Here is a 21,656-nt window from a genome sequence, read left to right on the forward strand (position 1 = left end):
CTGCAGGCAAAAATTTAAAACAAATGCAATATTTTGTTGTTTTTGTGCACTCGGAAATGTTAGCTTTAACCATTTCCGTTAGCCCCCAACACGCTATTATTTCACACTTCCGTTTCACACCAATTTTTTCGAGTTTGTTTCAATAACTAAAAGGAATTAGTATTATGTTTCAATACGAATATTTTATAGCTTAAAAATTTGTTGCTAAGTTAATATTGTATAATTATCCTTATATTGAAATACTGCACACATAAGTATCATTTCCAATTTAGTAAAAACTATGGTTCCATGAATTAAATTTAGTAAGACGCTTTGTACGACGAAATCGTCCTTTGATTTAATAGCAAATAAAAACAATGTGTCGTATAAGTCACGTCAATTAAAGTTATACAATTTTTATTTGATAAACTTGTGCACACATGAACAGAATTTGAAACTTATAGGAAAATATGGACTCCTGGATTAGGTTTAAGCGTTAATTCTATTAGATCAATTCGAAGTAATGTAATATAACCTATCTTCCCTTAAGCCAATATTAATTATACGACACATTAATTGGTTGTCTGAATCACAGTAATAAGTATGTAACATGGTAGATCAATTTAAGATATGTTTATAGATTTAGTCATATATACAGCTAGTTGAAATCGGTTAATAAGGCTCCGGTACGGATATTTTCGTAATTTGTCCGTGTGTAAAAATTAATGAAAACCTTTAACAAAAATATGTTTGTCATTCTTTAAAACATATTTCACGTTTTTAGCTTGAAAAAGTCTAAAATCCTCCAATATAAATTCTTATAAAGTCATCGTTTTTAGTTTTGAAGACTTTCAACAAAAACTCTTTGAAAATTCACGCTTTTTTCTTTGGAGGCCTTCAACTCTTGACCAAGATCAGTTTTTAGCCTTACATGTCCATTAACATTAAATGTCCATTTTATATTTAAAAACAATAAAAAAATTAAGAATCCTATTCTCTTAATTTTAAATGTTTTAATACGAAAATTTTTAAAATATTTCGGATTTTTGACCTAACATCTTTTACACTTAAAAATACTTAAAGAATACCAGAACCTATATCCACGTTTTTAGTTCGGCAGAGTCACGTTTTTTGTCCAAATTCTTATAAAGTCATCGAAAATTCTTTAAAAATTTACGCTTTCATCTGGAAGAATTCAATACTTGAACATTATTCGCTTTTAGTTTTATGGACCCTTAGAATTTCCATTTTATATTTCGAAACAATTAAAAATCCGATTTTTTTTTTTTGTAATTTTAAATTCCTCCTACGACAATTCCTAACAGAATGTCAGACTCTTAGACTAAAAATCTTTAGCAAAAACTCTTTGTTATTTGTTATGGTACAAGGGATCGTATAATATTTGCCAGCAGTCATACGCCACATAGGGTACACGTCTTCTTAATTATGTTTCTGAAATAAAATCGGTGAAAGGATATTTTCGTAGTTTGTCTGTGTGTATTCTTAATAAGTAAAAATTAATGGAAACCTTTAACAAAATATGTCTGTCATTCTTTAAAACAAAATTTACGTTTTTAACTTGAAAAAGAGATGCCTTTAATCATCGTTTCTAGTTTTGAAGGCTTAAAAAAATCCTTTAAAAAATTCACGCTTTCGTCTTTGGAGGTCTTTAACCCTTGACCAATATTCGTTTTTAGTCTTATTGACCATTAAAATGTCCATTTTATCTTAAAAAAAAAACAATAAAAAATTAAGAATCCTATTCTCTTAATTTTAAATTTTTCTTACGGAAAATTTTTAAATATTTCGGATTTTTTGACCTAACATCTTTTACAAAAACACTTAAAGAATACGAGAAGCGATATCCACGTTTTTAGTTCGGAAGAGTCACGTTTTTGGTCCAAATTCTTATAAAGTCATCGAAAATGCTTTAAAAATTTACGCTTTCATCTGGAGGAATTCAATACTTGAACAATATTCGTTTTTAGTTTTATGGACCCTGAGAATTTCTATTTTATGTTTCGAAACAATTAAAAATCCCATTCTTTTAATTTAAGATACCTCCTAAGAAAATAACTAACAGAATGTCAGAGTCTTAGACCAAAAATCTTTAGCAAGAACTCTTAAAAATACAAGCTCCCAATGTTTTGAATTAACATCCTTGGAAGACTCTTAAAAAATCTAATAAAAGCTTTAATAAGCCGATTGAAAGATGGCTTTTAGTAATTTTAAAGCGTACCAATCCAATTTGTTATGATTTAAGTGATCGTATGAGAGTTGTCAGCAGTCATACGCCACATAGGGTACACGTTTTATTATACCCTCCACCATATGGAGGGTATAATTAAATTTGTCATTCCGTTTGTAACACATCGAAATATTCGTCGGAGACCCTATAAAGTATATATATATTATTGATCAGCATAAAATTCTATGTCGATTTGACCATGTCCGTCTGTCCGCCCGTCTGTCTGTTGAAATCAAGATACAGCTCGCAATTTTAAAGATAGAGAGTCAAAATTTGGTACAGAAGTTTTTATTACTTGCAGGATGGTTGGTTTCGAAAATGGGATATATAGGTCCACGTTTTGATATAGCCCCCATAGAACGGTACCTCCCGATTTTCGGTATTTTCTAGTTTTTAGCTTCATTATCACACCGAAATGGCTGAAATTTGGTACTTAGTCTACGTTGGTGGTATAACACTTTCCCCTAGAATTTTGTCGGTATCGGTCAATGACTTCATATAGCCCCCATAGAACGGTACCTCCCGATTTTCGGTATTTTTAAGGTTTTAGCTTCATTATCCTACCAAAATGACTGAAATTTGGTACGTAGTCTTCTTTAGGGGTATAAAACTTTTCCCCAGAATTTTGTCGGTATCGGTCCACACCTTCATATAGCCCCCATAGAACGGTACCTCCCGATTTTCGGTATTTTTAAGGTTTTAGCTTCATTATCCTGCCAAAATGGCTGAAAGTTGGTACGTAGTCTTCTTTAGGGGTACAAAACTTTCCCCCATAATTTTGTCGGTATCGGTCCACACCTTCACATAGCCCCCATAGAACGGTACCTCCGGATTTTCAGTATTTTGAGGGTTTTAGCTTCATTATCCTACCAAAATGGCTGAAATTTGGTACGTAGTCTTCTTTTGGGGTATAAAACTTTCCCCCAGAATTTTGTCGGTATCGGTCCACACCTTCATATAGCCCACATAGAACGGTACCTCCCGATTTTCGGTATTTTCTAGTTTTTAGCTACATTATCACACCGAAATGGCTGAAATTTGGTACTTAGTCTACGTTGGTGGTATAAAACTTTTGCCCAGAACTTTGTCGGTGTCGGTCCTTTCCTTCATATAGCCCCCATAGAACGGTACCTCCCGATTTTCGTTATTTTGAAGGTTTTAGCTTCATTATCACACCGAATTGGCTGAAATTTGGTACGTAGTCTTCTTTTGGGGTATAAAACTTTCCCCCAGAACTTTGTCCGTATCGGTCCATTCCTTCATATAGCCCCCATAGAACGGTACCTCCCGATTTTCGGTATTTTGAACGTTGTGGCCTCAATATTCCACCGAAACGGCTGGAATTTGGTATTTAGACTTCGTTTGGGGTACTCAAACTTCCCCTTTAAATTTGTCGGTATAGGCCCACGCCTTCATATAGCCCCTATGAAAAGGTACCTCCCGATGTTTCGTAATTTGAAGGTTGTGTCTTCAATATTCCACCAAAATTGCTGAAATTTGGTATTTAGTCTTCAATGTGATATAAAATTGTTCGCCAGAAATATGTCTGTACAGGTCCCCGCTTTCATATTGCCCCATTTCTGACTAAAATTCGTCGGTATAGGTCCACGTTTCGATATAGCCCCCATAGAACGGTACCTCCCGATTTTCGTAATACTGAAGATTGTGACGTCAATATCCAACCGAAATGGCTGAAATTCGTTATTTCGTCTTTCAAGAGTATTATCAGTATAGGTCCACGTCTTCCTACATCCCCATAGAAGCGTACTTCTTTATTTTCAGTATTTTTTAAGTTTTAACCACATTCTCTTACCGAAATATAGGAAATTTGGTATTTAGTCTTCTTTGAGCTTAAAAACTTTCCATCAGAAATTTGTCGGTATAGATCGACTTTTTGAAATAGCCCCCCATAAAATGGTGCCTCACATTGTTTTACCGAAATTGCTGAAATTTAGTATTGTCTTCTTCATACACGAAAGGAAACTAATTATTCCATTTTACTTCAATACAACATGTGGTGGAGGGTGTAATAAGTTCGGCCCGGCCGAACTTAACGCCTTTCTTACTTGTTTTAATTCTAAATTCCTCCTACGAAAATTACTAACAGAATGTCAGATTCTTAGACTAAAAATCTGTAGCAAGAACTCTTAAAAATACAAGCTCCGAATGCTTCGAATAAACATTCTTGGAAGACTCACGTTATGACTTTAAAAAAATTCATTAGAAATTCTTAAAACAATCCAATAAAAGCTTCAATAAATGTTTCAATCGGCTTTTCGTAATTATAAAGCGTACCAATCAAATTTGTTATGGTTTAAGGGATCGTATGAGGTTTGCCAGCAGTCATACGCCACATGGGTACACGTTTTCTTAATTATGTTTCTGGAAGAAAATTGTGGTGAAAAAACACTGACGCCCTACAACGGACTTTCTGTAACTCAAAAGAGTGTTCTCGTTTTATTGTTCTAATCGTTTTTATGATGTTATCCTTAATACCGAAAATCATTCTGTTGTCAGTTGATTTTATAACTGTTCTAGAGGTTGTACAAGTGCTGACAAAAGTCTTACATTATGTTGTGCTTTAAAATTATTTTAAAATATCATACAGATCTAATTCTTTAATCAAATTCATTGTTTTGGATATTTTAACGACGAATTCTGAAATTTTGTACTTGGGCAAAAGATCTTGAAAATACTACCTCCGAATGTCTTAAATAAACATTCATGGAAAACTCTCGTTTTGGCTTTGAAACAATTCATTAGAAATTCTTAAAAATCCTTAAAAAATCCAATAAAAGCTGCAATAAATATTTCAATCGGCTTTTAGTACTTACAAAGCATACCAGTCCAGTTTGTTATGGTACAAGGGATCGTATGATATTTGTCAGCAGTCATACGCCACATAGGGTACACGTTTTCTTAATTATGTTTCTGGAAGAAAATCGGATAGAAAAAACACTGACGCCCTACAACGGACTTTCTGTAACTCAAAAGAGTGCTCTTGCTTTATTGTTCTAGTCGCTTTTAATATGTAATCTTTAATACCGAAAGTCATTCTGTTCTCAGTTAATGTTATAACTGCTCTAGGGGTTGTACACGTGCTTACAAAAGTCACACGAAATGAGTTGTTGTGCTTTAAAATTATTTTAAAATATCATACAGATCTAATTCTAATGAAATTAATTCGGATATTTTAACGACGAATTCTGAAATGTTGTACTTGGGCAAAAGCTCTTAAAAATACAACCTACGAATGGCTTAAATAAACATTTTAGGAAAATTCTTAAAAATCCTTAAAAAATCCAATAAAAGCTTCAATAAATGTTTCAATCGGCTTTTAGTAATTATAAAGCGTACCAATACAATTTGTTATGGTTCAAGGGATCGTATAATATTTTTCAGCAGTCATACGCCACATAGGATACACGTTTTCTTAATTATGTTTCTGGAAGAAAATAGGATACAAAAAAAAAAACGCACTGACGCCCTACAGCAGACCTTCTGTAACTCAAAAGAGTGTACTCTTGTTTTATTGTTCTAGCCGTTTTTAAGATGTAATCTTTAATACCGAAAATCATTCTGTTCTCATTTGATATTATAACTGTTCTAGGGGTTGTACAAGTGCTGACAAAAGTCGTACATTATGTAGTGTTGTGCTTTAAAATTATTTTAAAGTATCATACAGATCTAATTCGTCAATGAAATTTATTGCTTGGCCAAAAACTCTTAAAAATACAACCTCCGAATGCCTTAAATAAACATTCGTGGAAAACTCCCGTTTTAGCTCGTTCGTTAAATAGGATAAATATCTTCAAAACCCCTAAAACGTCGATGCGTCACGGGTCATTTTGCATGGGGGCTATACCAAAACGTGGACCTATATAGCCCATTTTCAATACCAAAATTCTACGTACCTCCAATAGATTTAACCAACATTTTATCCACCTACTTCTATCCGTTTGGACGCTAAAGTAGTTCCCACAGATGGACAGACGGACGGACATGGCTCTATCGGTGTAAAATTGCAATGAAATGATACAATAGTCCACCGAAGCCATACAATAAATAGCCTTAATAATCCATATCAATGAATTATTAAAATTAGTACGAAAGAAGAACTCCTATGTTTCACTTTTTGGATTATTGTTCTCCTGAAGCTTTTAGCTTATAAAGCACGAAAGAAAATGTTTGCATTTCTTTCATTTTCACTATCGCATTATTTCAGAGATGTTGGAAATAAATTTGTTCTCGGTTCATGTTATTATTGTTCTAGGGGCCGTATAAGTGCTGACAGAAGTCATACGCTAGGTAGTATTGTGATTTCATAAAAAAATTATAATAGCATAGAGAATTTATTCGTTGGTGTAAATCAAAATCCAATAAAAGCTTCAATAAGCCTATTTAAACATAGCTTTTAGTAATTTTAAAGAGTACCCATCCAATTTGTTATGGTTTAAGTGATCGTATGAGGTTTGTCAGCAGTCATACGCCACATAGGGTACCCGGTTTATTATTTATGTTTCTGAAAGAAAATCGGATAGAAAAAAAAAACACTTTAAAAATCCAACAAAAGCTGCAATAAATATTTCAATCGGCTGTTAGTAATTATAAAGCATACCAATCCAATTTGTTATGTTATAAAATATTAACAAAATTAACTAATTGGTGAGAAAGATGAAGACAAAAAAACATTTTCTGTGAGTTTTGTCCTCGAAGTGAGATTTCTCCTTCTCAATTTGTGGGAAAAAGGAATAATTTTAGTTTTTAGGTGTTTTTCCCCAAGTGGTCTGTCATGCTATAGCATTTTGTACTACGTGACGTATGACTACCGACGAAACTTATACGATCCCTGTTATCCATAAAATAAATCGATATCAAACGATTTTATGTAGAGGACGATCTTGAAAACCTTATAAAGACCTGTATCACTTCACAAAAAAGATTTTTTATTTTTGTAAAAATTTTTATTCTTTTCACATGAATGAAATGTGGATCCACTTGTATGGAGAATGTGGCCAAAAATACTTAGAGCGTAAAAATCAAGCCAATATGCCGATTACAGCTTTGTGCTTCTGCGAAGAGTGTTTTAAGAAACCACGAGCGTAACACTCTCCCCTCTGGAGGGGGTATATGGTAAGAATTGTGTAATGGTGTTAATACAAAATGACATGTTCAAATCCCGATTATCTTATGATGCAAAAATAGGCTTGGGGAAACAAAACAATCTCCAAAACAACATAAAATCCAACCAATTTAGCGGATTAAAAAAATCAAAATTTTTGTCTGAAAATTGGTAAAATTTTTAATATAGATCTTATAGCGCTCTTCCTGAAAGGCACCTATCGCCAACGTAAGACAAATTTGGAAGAAGATTTCTTCATCTTGCCACTGATGCCAATTATGTTAATGTACGTAGTCAGATAACAGAGTTATACGCTAATATATCCATAGAAACCCTTTTCTAGGGCGGCTTTAATCTTAAACCCATGACCTACTTTGGAAAATTATTCCCGAGCTGGGCACTGGTGGGCATACTAACACCTTAGGTCAAATTTAAGTATATGAATGAATTGGCATTACAAAATACACTAAGAAAATATGCAGTTAACTAGAATTCCACTACACGCTAAAACACATTTTTTAATGAAAATTAAGCTATTATCCCCTCCTTCAAAATCCACTATAATATTTTGCTATACGTATTAGTTTCGCGATATTTTGAATATATTTACTTGCACTTAAAATATAGGTTGTACTTACAACACAAAATATTAGTCAAATGTTCCGACTTTTGAAGCTATTCTTAAGAAGATCGCGTTCGAATTAAACAAAAACTAGTATATTTTTTTAAAAGGTCCTTGTCATAGCTATCAGAGTTGCCAGATGTTGTAACAAAATTTTGACATTAATTTTTTTATTTTTGGCCAATGGGTGGATCCACTGTGGAATGGTCAAATTTTGTACGTCGATTTACTTGCTTTAGCGCAAATGTAGAGCGCTGATTTTTAAATGAGGAATTCTTAATGATATATGGAACGGGTATACGAAAAATTAGGTATGTACAGTGCTGCTCAAAACATTTGCAACTGGAATGACTAGTTCATATTTTATATAGTTCTGAGGTAGTTTGTGGATTTGAAATGCCAATATTTTTGTAGATTGATTGTTTATTGAATCCTTTTTAAAGATTTAAAAATTAATTTGCAAAAATTTCACTTATTTTACAAAAAATATACAAAACAAAGCTCGTACTCACTTTTGGTTCTGCTCAAAACATTTGCAACTGAGAAAATTTTATACAAAATCTGAAGAAATTATTTTTGTTTTGATAATATATTGTGAATTAAACATTTTATTTATTATCTGGAGACATCGTAAAAGAAACAGTTAACTAAATAAATTAATATATCCTTTGGAATCCTGTGCTCTAAGGATAATTGTCAAATACCAAGGTTTTATACGATTTTTAATAGTCTAGAGTCCAGATTGGAGTCCCGGAACCTCCTATATGAATTTAGATTACTATACCTGATTGGGTTCGATAAGAACTTAAGCATATTTTCAAAAAATTACTAGTTTTACGTGATTATATACACGTTTAGATGCGGTATTATGCCAAAACATTCTGATATACGACATTTCTGGCGTGTACATGGTGAGATTTTGACATGCTACCTGTCAGGTTATTTCTTGGATCTGATAAATATTAAGTCCTAATGTATCCTATAACATTCCTGTCCATAAAAATACCTCCTGGGCAATATAAAACACCTTCTACATTTTGGGTCAACTTTTTCGTATAAGGGGACAAATTCTATTATCTTTCGTTCTGGTGATCAATCAAATTTTTTCAAGTAATATAACTTAAATATTGATTTATATCGAGGAGAAGTACTAGGTTTTACTACTCCAAAAACATAGTCACACATTTTTTGCATAATTTCTATGAAAATTCCACTTTTCCTGGAAATTACTGTTTTCCCAAAATTTGCCTATTTTGGTATACCGGTGTCCTTGGCATGTATCGGAGGTGTTTGCATAGATTTATCGGTGTCAAGTCTTTTTTTAACATCTGTTGATGTCCTCTGAGAGATCTGCTTTATAATTCGTATAATTATTTGATCATCCCCTGCAGTAGATGTTGTTGTCCTTGCATCTCCTTCCCATCTTATGGCGATTTTAGATCTTTTTACGCGGTATCCAACTCTGTTTTACATATTGTGATGTTCCTATGTTTATTTTTGGACCTCGTCGGATCCACAATTTTCAAAAATTACCATTTTAGCAAATCGTAGATTAAAATTTCTGGCCATAATTTAAGTTTTTCTTAAAAAATTAGACATGTCTTGTTTTCGGCATACTTGTCTATCAAAAGTAAACATATGTGGTATAAAATGTACTCCTCATGAAAGCTTTTTGTCCCCTTCTTATGATTAAAAACAATTTGATGCCAATCAACACAAAAAAATCGTCAAAAATTAACTAATAGATATTCGTACCACGGAGTTGCAAATGTTTTGAGCAGGCTAAAACATGTGTTCCTCCGATATTTCACACATTCTTTAAACATAAGTGTTCATAACTGAATAATCCTTTTTAAATCTTGAAAATATGGTGAACAAAAAATCAAATAACAAAAACAAACAAATTTCAAAACTCAAAATGTCCCTAAAAATAGACTGAATGTGATATAGGCATCTGAGTTGCAAATGTTTTGAGCAGCACTGTATGTCTTCTGAGGGTTGAGCTATGGATGCCTAAATTATTACGAATATAGACGAACGAACAAAAACTTTTTAAAAAACAGGGGATAATGAAAGTTAAATAATTCATGCGATAGTGGAAATACTAGAAATTAATTTCCTTGTGAAGGGAGCGTGTATACCTATCGACCACACTCATACGACCTATATAATTTTACGAAAAAAAATATTTTTAAAAGAATGTTAAATAATTCATGCGAAGGAGCAAATGATACGTACTATCTCCCAATTTATACTTGTAACACAAACATCACAGAAGGTAGAAGGGAGTCTTCTCTCATATCAATGAGGGCACCCCGATTCATATTAGCTCAATGTTATGGGACCTAATCTTTATCGCCGAGTCCGAACTGCGTGTCTTAAGACACCATTTGTAGAGAAGTTGTACATAGCTGAAATATTCAAGAAATGTCGCCAACCTTACTTAGGGGTATTTTGCCACCGTTGAAAAGTTTTGATGTTACCTGGCCAGGAAATCGAAAGCACGACCTTCAGCGTGCAAGGCGGGTGTGCATACCATTTGCAGGAAATAATTTTCATCTTACCATTCCAATAGGCAGCACTAATAATACTTTGTGAAAAATTTAAGCGATTTTATCACAAGAAGAAGTAATAATAATAATTGTTCCACAAACATCCCATACGGGACAAGGGAGACTTCTCCCATATCAATGAGTGCACCCCGATTCATATTAGCTCAATGATATGGGACCTACTGTTTATCGCCGAGTCCGAACGGCGTGTCTTAAGACACCACTTTGTAGAGAAGTTTTACATGGCTGAAATACTCAGGATATGTCGCCAACATTACTGAGGGGTATTTTGCCACCGTTGAAAATTTTGATGTTGACTGGCCGGGGAATCGAACCCACGACCTTCAGCGTGCAAGGCGGGTGTGCATACCATTGCACCACGGTGGCACCCGAAGTAGTAGTTGTAACTAATTATACTGTCTACTCGTAAATAACTTGGAAAAAATGGAAATAATTGGATCTTCCCAATTTACTAATAATAATTTACCCTGTAAAGGGAGCGTATACCTAGCGACAACACTCATACGATCTATATTATATAGATTTTTGATTATTCATGTACATAATGACAAAATAGGGTGTATGTAACACTCTAAGGGAGGTAATGTAAAATTTTTAAAGCAACTTAAAAAACGCGTGGGATAATGGAAGTAAATGTGGCCTTTAATCATAAGGTTAGGCACCGTTGACATTCCAAAAAAAATTTTTTGATATATTTTAGGCGGTGGTTGATATACATATGATGTTGCCATCCCATGTAATAGTAAAAAATAATGAGAATATTTAAAACCAATGTAATGTATACGTATTATCAACATTTATACGACATATTCTCAGCATTTATTGACAAAATTGTCTATAGATTTTATTTCCTATTAAATACTTTTTCAAAAATAGAACTTTTTGAAGAAAAGTTAAAGGATTCAATGATGATGATAATAGTTCTGTAAATTTCTTTAAATCATTCATAATCTGACGCGAACAATTTTTTCTTCAATATAAAACCTTTTTGTTTTTCAAACTTTATTTAATCTACCACCTATCTGTCAATTTTATATATTCTTCATTATAATAAAATTACCAAACTGAGGTGTTTATCCATCTTCCTCGACTTTTCCATCATTCTTGCATGGCTTTTGTCCAAACCTACCACCACGACGACAACAAACAACATATTAAAATTTACTTCCTTTGTGCAAATATTTTCATTAACTATTTACACCAATAATTACACTCAATTATCACATGTTGTTGACAATTTCCTTCCATGATTTACCCGCTCAAAAAATAAAAACACATACAGGCAAGCAAACAAATAGCAACAAAAAATGTATAAATGTGCACATTCTTTCAAAAGAGACAAAAGACAGAGAAAGCGAGAGACAGGCATTGTTTTAAACAAACAAAATCCCTCATTTCACTATACAGCAGCAGCAACAACAACTTAATTAACTCAATATATGCCATTGGATGGACATTATTATTTAAACATTAAAAAATATGTGTATAAATATTAATCGCTTTTCGTTTTTAATGACAATGTTGCTGTAGGTCGGTATTCACACACACACATACACACAAAAGGATTCAGTGTTGCATATATTTATTAACCTCAATGATGAGTCAGTAGAAAATTAAAATGTAATGCAAATAATATGACTTGTTTAATAAGTATTAAAAATGCCTAAAAATATGCGACATAGCCTATAGTTATTTATTGCATACAGCAATCACTTCTCTTTTTCAATCCGGGCGTAATTTTTTGTCCGCGGTATGATAGCATTTCATACAGTCACAAAATTAATTTTTATTAAATTCACACAATATGTTGATAATTTTATATCATTAATAAATTTTAAATAAGTACATATATAAAAACATATGTGCGATATGTGCATGCATAAATGCTGTGAAAACTATTGGAATTTTATGAGATTTCAATGAACAACAAAATTGCAAACTATTGAATATCGATTAAAAATGGATTAAAATTTATTTCAATGAATGATGATGATGGTGACTGCGGAAAAATAATTATTACATTTTTGTGTGTATGCGGTTATATTAAATAAAGAGCATGATAGGCAAATTAAATTTGTATATGAATTTAATTGTAGGTGTAGAATATAATCGGATAATATTGCGAATACTGGAAACTGTTTTCGATGGCCAAAGGTGGTTATTCTACAGTTCGTTGTTAAGTCAATACTTTGCAGGTCAATTTAGTTTATAGATATGACTTGTTAGGGTGTGTTTATAGATTAACAAGCAAATGTCATTCATACGAGCCATCATCTCCTTTACAAATAATAATTTACCTTGTAAAGAGGGGCGTATAACTGCCAACAGCACTCATACGCCCCATAGAACTGCGTATTATTTATTATTTTAAAAGAAAATTAAATATTTCAATGGAAAGATAGAATTAGATTATAAATTAAAAAAAAAACTAAATTATAGTAATTTCCCGACAGCATTCATACGATCTATAATACTTCGGCAAGAATAATTTATATATTTTATTTTTTTAAGAAAGTTAAATAATTATAAAATTAGCGACAAATATAATTTTTTGTTTTGGTTTGAAAGAAAATTAAATAATTTATGAAAAAGAGGGAATATTTGGAAATGATTCCCGTGTAAAGGGGCGTATGTCCAACTACAACACTTATACGATCTGTATCACTTTGGGAAAATTAATATTATTATTTGTTATGAAAGAAAGGCAACTAATTCGTGAAAAAATAAATTAACATAACCTATCTTCCTTCACAAGTAATTATTCTCCTTGTACAAGGGGCGTATAACTACCGACAATACTCATACGACCTGCTTCGCGAAATTCAATATATTTTTGTTTCAAAAGAAAGTTACATAAATTATTAGAAGGAGGGAAGTATTCGAACTTTACTAATAATAATTGTAGAATTGTCGTGTTGGACACGAACTAGAACATTCCAAAATATAAAAAATAATCGAACCTAGTGCCTTTTGAAAATTGGTCACATGAAATATTTCATGTATCTTTAACTAATTGCATCATAACATTATTATTATTATGTATTACATTTAGCGATTGATATAATCTCGGAAACACCCTTTTCTCCCACTCTCCTTGTCATATTTCGTTACGATACCTTTTTATATGTTGGTTATTTGTTTGCAATCTCTTCTTGGTTTTTTTTTAAATATATAAATTTTCTAAGCAATAGCATCCTTAGAATTCTCCCCAAAAATAATTACTTAGCAATATAAATATGTTTGTTTTTGACTTTAACAACAATATACTTAATGAAAAACCATCATTAGATAATTGATTTTCCCCTACATAAGAAACAATGTAATCTAAATCAAACAATAGTGACAATAGAAAATTGTTTGTTATAATAATAGTAATGTAAAAACTAATTGGCAATCCAACAAAATCCAAAGAAAAAAGTGTGAAAATCTAAATATGCAATATATCGAGAATATTAAAAACATACTTATTGTTTTTAATTATTTGATGAGTTTGTAATTGTCCTTGAAGTATATATTAAGAGCAATATAAATATGTTTGTTTTTGACTTTAACAACAATATACTTAATGAAAAACCATCATTAGATAATTGATTTTCCCCTACATAAGAAACAATGTAATCTAAATCAAACAATAGTGACAATAGAAAATTGTTTGTTATAATAATAGTAATGTAAAAACTAATTGGCAATCCAACAAAATCCAAAGAAAAAAGTGTGAAAATCTAAATATGCAATATATCGAGAATATTAAAAACATACTTATTGTTTTTAATTATTTGATGAGTTTGTAATTGTCCTTGAAGTATATATTAAGAGGGTCGTACTCCCCTTCCACATTATTATGGGTCAAGTGGTAATTATTTAGAAACAAAAGAATGTCAAATTTCCATTTCATTTTCTAATGGACAGAAGGGTCGTATAAGTTTTGTCAGTAGTCATGCGCCCCAAATAGCAAAAAATGTTTCACTTTATTGGGGGAACTGCTAAAAACGTAAGTAAAATCTACTAATTTGAGTTTTTTATACAACATGTTGAAATCAACGTTGAGTAATTTTCTTATGTATTAGAGTGGAGAAGAAATTGCCGAGGCGATTTGTATGGATGGAAAAAGTGCTTATTGGGCCCTTCGCGTTTCTGACTCCTGGGATTGTACTGACCCATATCTACGGTGAAAATCCAGCCTTCCGATTTTTAAGTTTTATCTCCAAATTTTTTTATATATATTTTGGCATATAACAGCCAAACTATTCCGATTTTCGAACACTATGCACGGTGCGCCTTAACTAATTTTAAGTGGAAGGTGCTTAACCTGGGAAGGTTTTGCAGATTCTGAAACTACAATGCTCATAGATGAAAAATATCTAGAAACAAAAAAAAAATCGCCGGAGGGATTTTCAAATAAATCGCGATTTAAGTTCACATTTTTAGGGGTTCTTTAGGTATTCACGACTTTGCTTCGAAGCTGTGCGTCCTATGTAAATGGACCTAAAGAAAATGTTGTAGCTGTGGAAATTCTCCACAAGATTGACCTTTATGATACTTTCGTAGGTTTCACCATTTTTGAGATATAGAAGTTCAAATTGAGACAATGAACTGACTGTATCGCCTCCTTATAAAACAATGTCATTACTGCAATTTCCCAAATAAAACTTATATATCTTGAAAATGGTACAACCTAGGATAAAATAAATCATCCAGTCGTGTAGAGAATTTTCACAGCTACAACATTTTCTTTAGACTCATTTCGATACGACTTGCGGTTTCCAAGCAAAATCGTAAAAACCTAAAAAACCCTAAAATTGTGAATTTTGATCGCGATTTATTTAAAAATCCCTCTGGCGATTTTTTTCTGTTTTCTTTATTTTTCTTATCTATGATCATTGCTGTTTCAGAATCCGCGAAATTTTCCCATGTGTAAGCGGTTTTCATCAAAAGTTGGTTAAGGCGCACTGAGGATGATATTGTTTTATAAGGAGGCGATACAGTCAGCGCATTGTCTCAATTTGAACTTCTATATCTCAAAAACGGTAAAACCTATAAAAATATCATAAGGAGCAATCTTGTGGAGAATTTTCACAAGACCAACATTTTTTTTAGGCCCATTTACATAGGACTCGCGGTTTTCAAGCAAAATCGCGAAAACCTAAAGAGCCCTTAAAATGTGAACTTAAATCGCGATTTATTTGAAAATCCCTCCGGCGATTTTTTTGTTTCTTGATATTTCTCATCTATGAGCATTGTAGTTTCAGAATCTGCAAAAACTTCCCAGATGTAAGCATCTTCCATTTAAATTTGGTTAAGGCACACCGTGTATGACAAACATTGTAGCCAAGACAATAGTTAAGAACTCTCTAGTACATCGCAATAGCATTGGAACGCTATTTAAGTCAGTTTTGGCCTTGTGGATAAAAAACTTCAAGTTAAAATCGGAAGGCTCGAAATTCACCATAAACTTCTGGTCTAGTGGGCTTTTTTGCTCAGTACAATCAAAGGAATCAGGAAAGGGCCCAATAAGGTGTTCAAATCTCCCCCAACCTACTGACCACCCCTAAAAATCTTATATCTGTGAACAGTTTCTTCTTAGTACCTAAGATAGTGGATAGCATAATTGGTTCTGAAGGTATCTTACATGTTGTCTTAGGTACGTGAGATGTCATTCTCAAAGTATATTTTTAATATTTCGCATCCATCTTGTCTTTTTCTTCGCTAACTCTTGTAACGACAGATTTTCCCCTTATGCTCGAGAAAGCTCGCGGGGGCCAAGGTTCGTACAGATATTTATAGAGATAGAAAGAGAGAGGCCAATGGGGTTTTGTTGTTCCTTTTGTGACTAAGATAAAGGGATTCGTAGGCTAAAGATTGTAATGGAAATGCATTTGGTAAAGAGACTAATATCTATATGGGTAGGATGTCTGTCCGTAACAACCTTGGTATCTTCGCTCAGTTTGGGAGTGTGCCTCCGAGACCTGGATAAGTACTCGGGTTGGGTGAAAGGATACGGTACTGTGTGTTTGCGAGACCTAGATAAGTACTCTTAACTACGTGGGACCTGGTGGTGGGATGATGCAAAGATACTAACTACTATTACGGCAAGATACCATAATAAGTACTCAAGCCAGGTTACGGCGACCATAATAAGTACTCAAGCAAGGACTTTGGACAATACTACTGCAAGAGACCTCAGTAAATACTCAAGCAAGGATACTGGGAAATACTACTGCAAGAGACCTCAGTAAGTACTCAAGCAAGGATACTGGGGAATACTACTGCAAGAGGACTTAGTAAGTACTCAAGCAAGAATACTAGGGAGTACTACCGCAAGAGGCCTTAGTAAGTACTCAAGCAAGGATACTGGGGAATACTACTGCAAGGGACCTTAGTAAGTACTCAAGCAAGGATACTGGGGAATACTACTGCAAGAGACCTTAGTAGGTACTCAAGCAAGGATACTAGGGAGTACTACCGCAAGAGACCTTAGTAAGTACTCAAGCAAGGGAATACTACTGCAAGGGACCTTAGTTAGTACTCAAGCAAGGATACTGGGGAATACTACTGCAAGAGACCTTAGTAAGTACTCAAGCAAGAACACTAGGGAGTACTGCCGCAAGAGACCTTAGTAAGTACTCAAGCAAGCATACTGGGGAATACTACTGCAAGAGACCTTAGTAAGTACTCAAGCAAGGATACTAGGGAGTACTACTAAGTGCTCAAGCAAGGATACTGGGGAATACTACATATGAATGTTATGACTTACATGGATGCTTACAGGACACAAGGTCTTTCGATTTTACTTCGAAGAAGTTGCCGCGGGTCGATGTTCACGCACTGAAGGTCTCGCACTGACTCCCAATTTGACAATTGTCCGTCTTTTATGCTGAATGTACTTGTATCTCATATAGTAGTAAATAAATTTTATTACCGGGGACACCTGATGGTATGATGTTTGACAGTACTAATACGCACTCCTTAACCTCTTAATTTAAAAGCAGTTTTTTTCTGAGCTTGGAATTTGTTAGCTACTGTTCTATTTCTTTGAATATTTTCACCATTTCTATGTCATATTTTTCCTAGAGTTCTCTTTAGCAATTTCTTAATAATATTCGTTAATTTCAAGACTTTATTTCTGAACTATTTCCCTCTTAGTTTCTGCGTTCCCAAAGTAAATCATATTAGAGTGCAAATATGAACCGACTGTTCCTGGACTTGAATTTTAATAATGAAATATTCAATTTATTGGTTTTCTTTTGTTTGCATTTATTTAAGGATGTCCCAGACGAATTTATCTAAGACTTTACATACTTGTAGGAACCAAAGAGCGTATGTTGTATGGGAATACTTATACGTAACATTAAATACATTTTATTTTGTTTAGATCAGTACTGAACATTTACTTATAATTGTAGATTAGTAGAGTTGCGTCGTTCATGAACGAACCGGCTCAAAGGAACGATTCCGTGAAAAGAACGAACTGATCCGTATCCAGCTCATTCTTTTATATCGTTCATTTAGATCTCTGATGGCAAAGACATTGCTGCTTACAAAATTAGCAGCATTGGTTTTGCAGTCAAACTCTAAACAAACGCTGCCTTAGCGCAATCAGCACAAATTTCCACACAAAACAAACAATGATTCAGAGAGCTACTCTCGCTCAGTAACTCACCTCATTCAGTAGCACATCTCGGTCATATCTTTCTTTTGCATCATTCGTTCATCTGGTTCTTTCATATCAAGACCACCACAACTATGTACGTTCAGAAACAAAACCACCCCCATTAGCACACAAACAAGCAAGTAACACAACAGTTGTGTCATTCGTGAACGAACATTTTCAAAAGAACGATTCTGTGAAAATAACGACGGAGTCATATGCAGCAGAGAACGAACGAATTCAAAAGAAAATAATACAGTCAAATGTATTGTTGAACGAAAAAGAGCCAACGAACGAAGTAAACGACCCGGATCTTTTTGGTGAACGGAATGAAAAAGATCGATCCGCTCAATGAACGAGATTGCCCAACACTATAGATTAGTAGAACAAGTTCATAAGTTTCAATTTTCCAATTAAGAAAAAAATATTATATAAAACTAATTCTAGAATTATAATAGATATGCAAAATTTGTGTTTGGTTAAACACAGAAATTGATATCCAATAAAACAATTGAAATACATATCTTAAAAACACAGATATGGCTTTTAAAACAAACATACACATGTAGATACATTAACAAACACACATTCTTGGAACACTGATAGCTAAGACAAAAGAAAATATACACATGTACATATATTTCTGCCAGAAAATTGCACACAAATTTTAACATTGTTTTAATTTTCATTATTTCCTATAACAGACAACTTTCTTTCCTCAAATTTCAAATTGATTGCCTTAAACCGAATGTATCTGGTTGAAGACACAATTGCATTTATTCCTTGTTTAGTTTTTTTTGTTACTTCCTTTGATGTTTTTGATTTTATTATAAAAAACTTGCAGAGCAAATCATAATTTTACAGAACAATTGTGTGATATAATAATTTTCTGTACAACAAAACAAACATGAAAACTGGTATATGAATGTGTGAAAATAATTCTTGAAAAATAATCTTGATTATGCTGTTGTATTATTTTAAAGTGTATGTGTGTGAGTATGCGGGACTAAATTGTGTGCCAAAGACTACAATGCACAATAAAAATAATTTATTTTATTTTCTATATAACAAAATTACTTTATTTTCTTCTTGTTTAAGCTTCTTCTTTTTTTATTAACAATAAATAAGTTCTTATGTTTTTTTTTAGTTTTTTATTGTTTATTTATTTTACTTTTTTTCACTTTATATATTAAAGGATTTATTTTATATGCTTCCTAAACAATTTCTATAATTTATAAAAGTTTATTTCTATAATGTACAAGACACTTATGATGTGCCAGGCTTAAAGTAAAGTAAATGTGTTTAGAAGTTTTTCTCTTCTTCTTCTTCAAAATATGTCTATGTAGCTTCTCTTAGTATACAATGAACATAGATTGATAAGCTTAAGCAGCTTTTATAAATAAATGATTAATTGTTTTGTGAATTTTCATAGTCAGTTGTTAAGCCTTGAAAGAAATTTTATTGAATTTAGTACATTGGACGAGTATGATTAATATTAATTGTTTGCATTATGTAACGTATAAGTTATAGAGACATGTTTGCAAGACGTTGAATTATTTAAATTAGCCATTGTTGAAATCTAAGAAATTTAAACAAATGCGATTTAAAAACAGTTCTATTAAACTCGAGTTTGAATTGGTATATAAAGATCTGCACGGTCAAATTTAACGCCATTTTAAATGCATTTATTTCCAATTTTTTGAGATATTAATTGTAAGGCGTATAACTAACGACAGTACGTATACGAACCCCCTTGGGCTCTTAAAAAAAGTGGTCCCATAACCATGTTCACATGTAATTCGAAAAATTTCAGTTCTAATTTGATTATTTCATTTGAAATTCGAAACATTTTACTTGTAATTTGAGAATTCCATTTGATATACGAATTATTTCATTTGTAATTTGAATTTTTTCATTTGTAATTCGAATTATTTCATTTGTAATTTGAATTTTTTAATTTGTAATTCAAATTTTTCCATATGTAATTTGATTTTTTCTATTTGTAAATCGAATTTTTTTCATTTGGAATTTCAAATAAAAAAAATCAAATTACAAATGGAACAATTCGAATTACAAATTAAATAATTCGAATTACAAATGAAAAAATTCGAATTACAAATGAAATAATTCGTATATCAAATGAAATTCTCAAATTACAAATGAAGTAATTCGAATTCCAAATGAAATTCTCAAATTACAAATGAAATAATTCGAAATTCAATTGGAATTCTCAAATTCCAAGTGAAATGTTTCGAATTTCAAATGAAGTAATCAAATTACAACTGAAATTCTTCGAATTACATGTGAAAATGGTTATGGGACCACTTTTTTTGAAGAGCCCAAGGGGGTTCGTATACGTACTGTTGTTAGTAATACGCCTTACAATTAATATCTCAAAAAATTGGAAATAAATGCAATTAAAATGGTTAAATTATAAGTGAAATGTTTCGAATTTCAACTGAAATTATTCGAATTACATGTGAAAATGGTGTAGTTACAAACATTTAAGGAACATTTTTAGAAATTTTCATGGATACCGTTTATTTCTGTTTGTTTTTTTTTTCAATTTCTAATTATCGTCAAATTTTGTAATTAGTTTTAAATTTGATATAAACTTTGTTTATATAGAAAAAATATCAATATTAAAAAATTTGCAGTTTAGTAAAATTTCCAAAACGAAAATTACAATGTTATTTTAAAACAATATAGTATCCGTAAATATTTTATCTAAAATCAAACACATTTACTTAAACTTTTGCATAAATGCAGCCGAACTTTAACACCCTCACACTATTTCTAACCTTATTTATAAGACATGAGACAAGAAAACACTCTGAGCTAGCTATTTTTTCTACAAACTATTTTTCAAAAAAAAAAAAAAAACAAAAACAATTTTTAAATTATTTTGTATATTTTTGTCTTTTCTTTTTTTTCTTTCTTTTATGATTTACTGTACTTACTTCATTTCTTCACCACCAAAAAAAAACAAACAACAACTATAATTTTTGTCGAACTGATTTGCCACTTCTAATGCCTTCTAAAATGCTTCTACGATGGATGGTATTAAAATTCAAACAAATAACCACATTGACTTCATTCAAAAAACAAATAAATACAAATAATATAAAATAATTTATTAATTAAAATAAATTAATTTACTGGAAAACAAATTTGCACACAAAATTACTACTGCTTATTGGGAAAACTGATTTAAACAATATGGCACAACAACAACAAAAACGACAACATTGTCAACTACAACAACAAAAAATGTTGTTTAATTATACGCAAATGAATCAACCATTAAATTAACTTCGGACAACAACATACGACCGAAAAAAAACGAAAACGAAATCATGGCAAAAAATCTCATTTACAAAAATATTTCAATGGAATTATTTACGTTTCGTTGCGTGTGTATTACATGTTTGTGGGTGTATGGGTGTACTTTTTCCCTCTCTCTC

General features: G+C 32.1%; 1 protein-coding gene across 23 annotated transcripts in view; it reads left to right on the forward strand.

Moving 5' to 3' along the window:
- mbl (splicing regulator muscleblind) overlaps positions 1-21,656 on the forward strand; it is a 339,449-nt gene that overhangs the window by 218,041 nt on the left and 99,752 nt on the right. The window lies entirely within an intron of this gene.

The sequence above is a fragment of the Musca autumnalis genome, unplaced genomic scaffold (assembly GCF_047663935.1).
Source record: "Musca autumnalis isolate F117 unplaced genomic scaffold, ASM4766393v1 scaffold_5, whole genome shotgun sequence".
In the NCBI taxonomy this organism is placed as follows: domain Eukaryota; kingdom Metazoa; phylum Arthropoda; class Insecta; order Diptera; family Muscidae; genus Musca; species Musca autumnalis.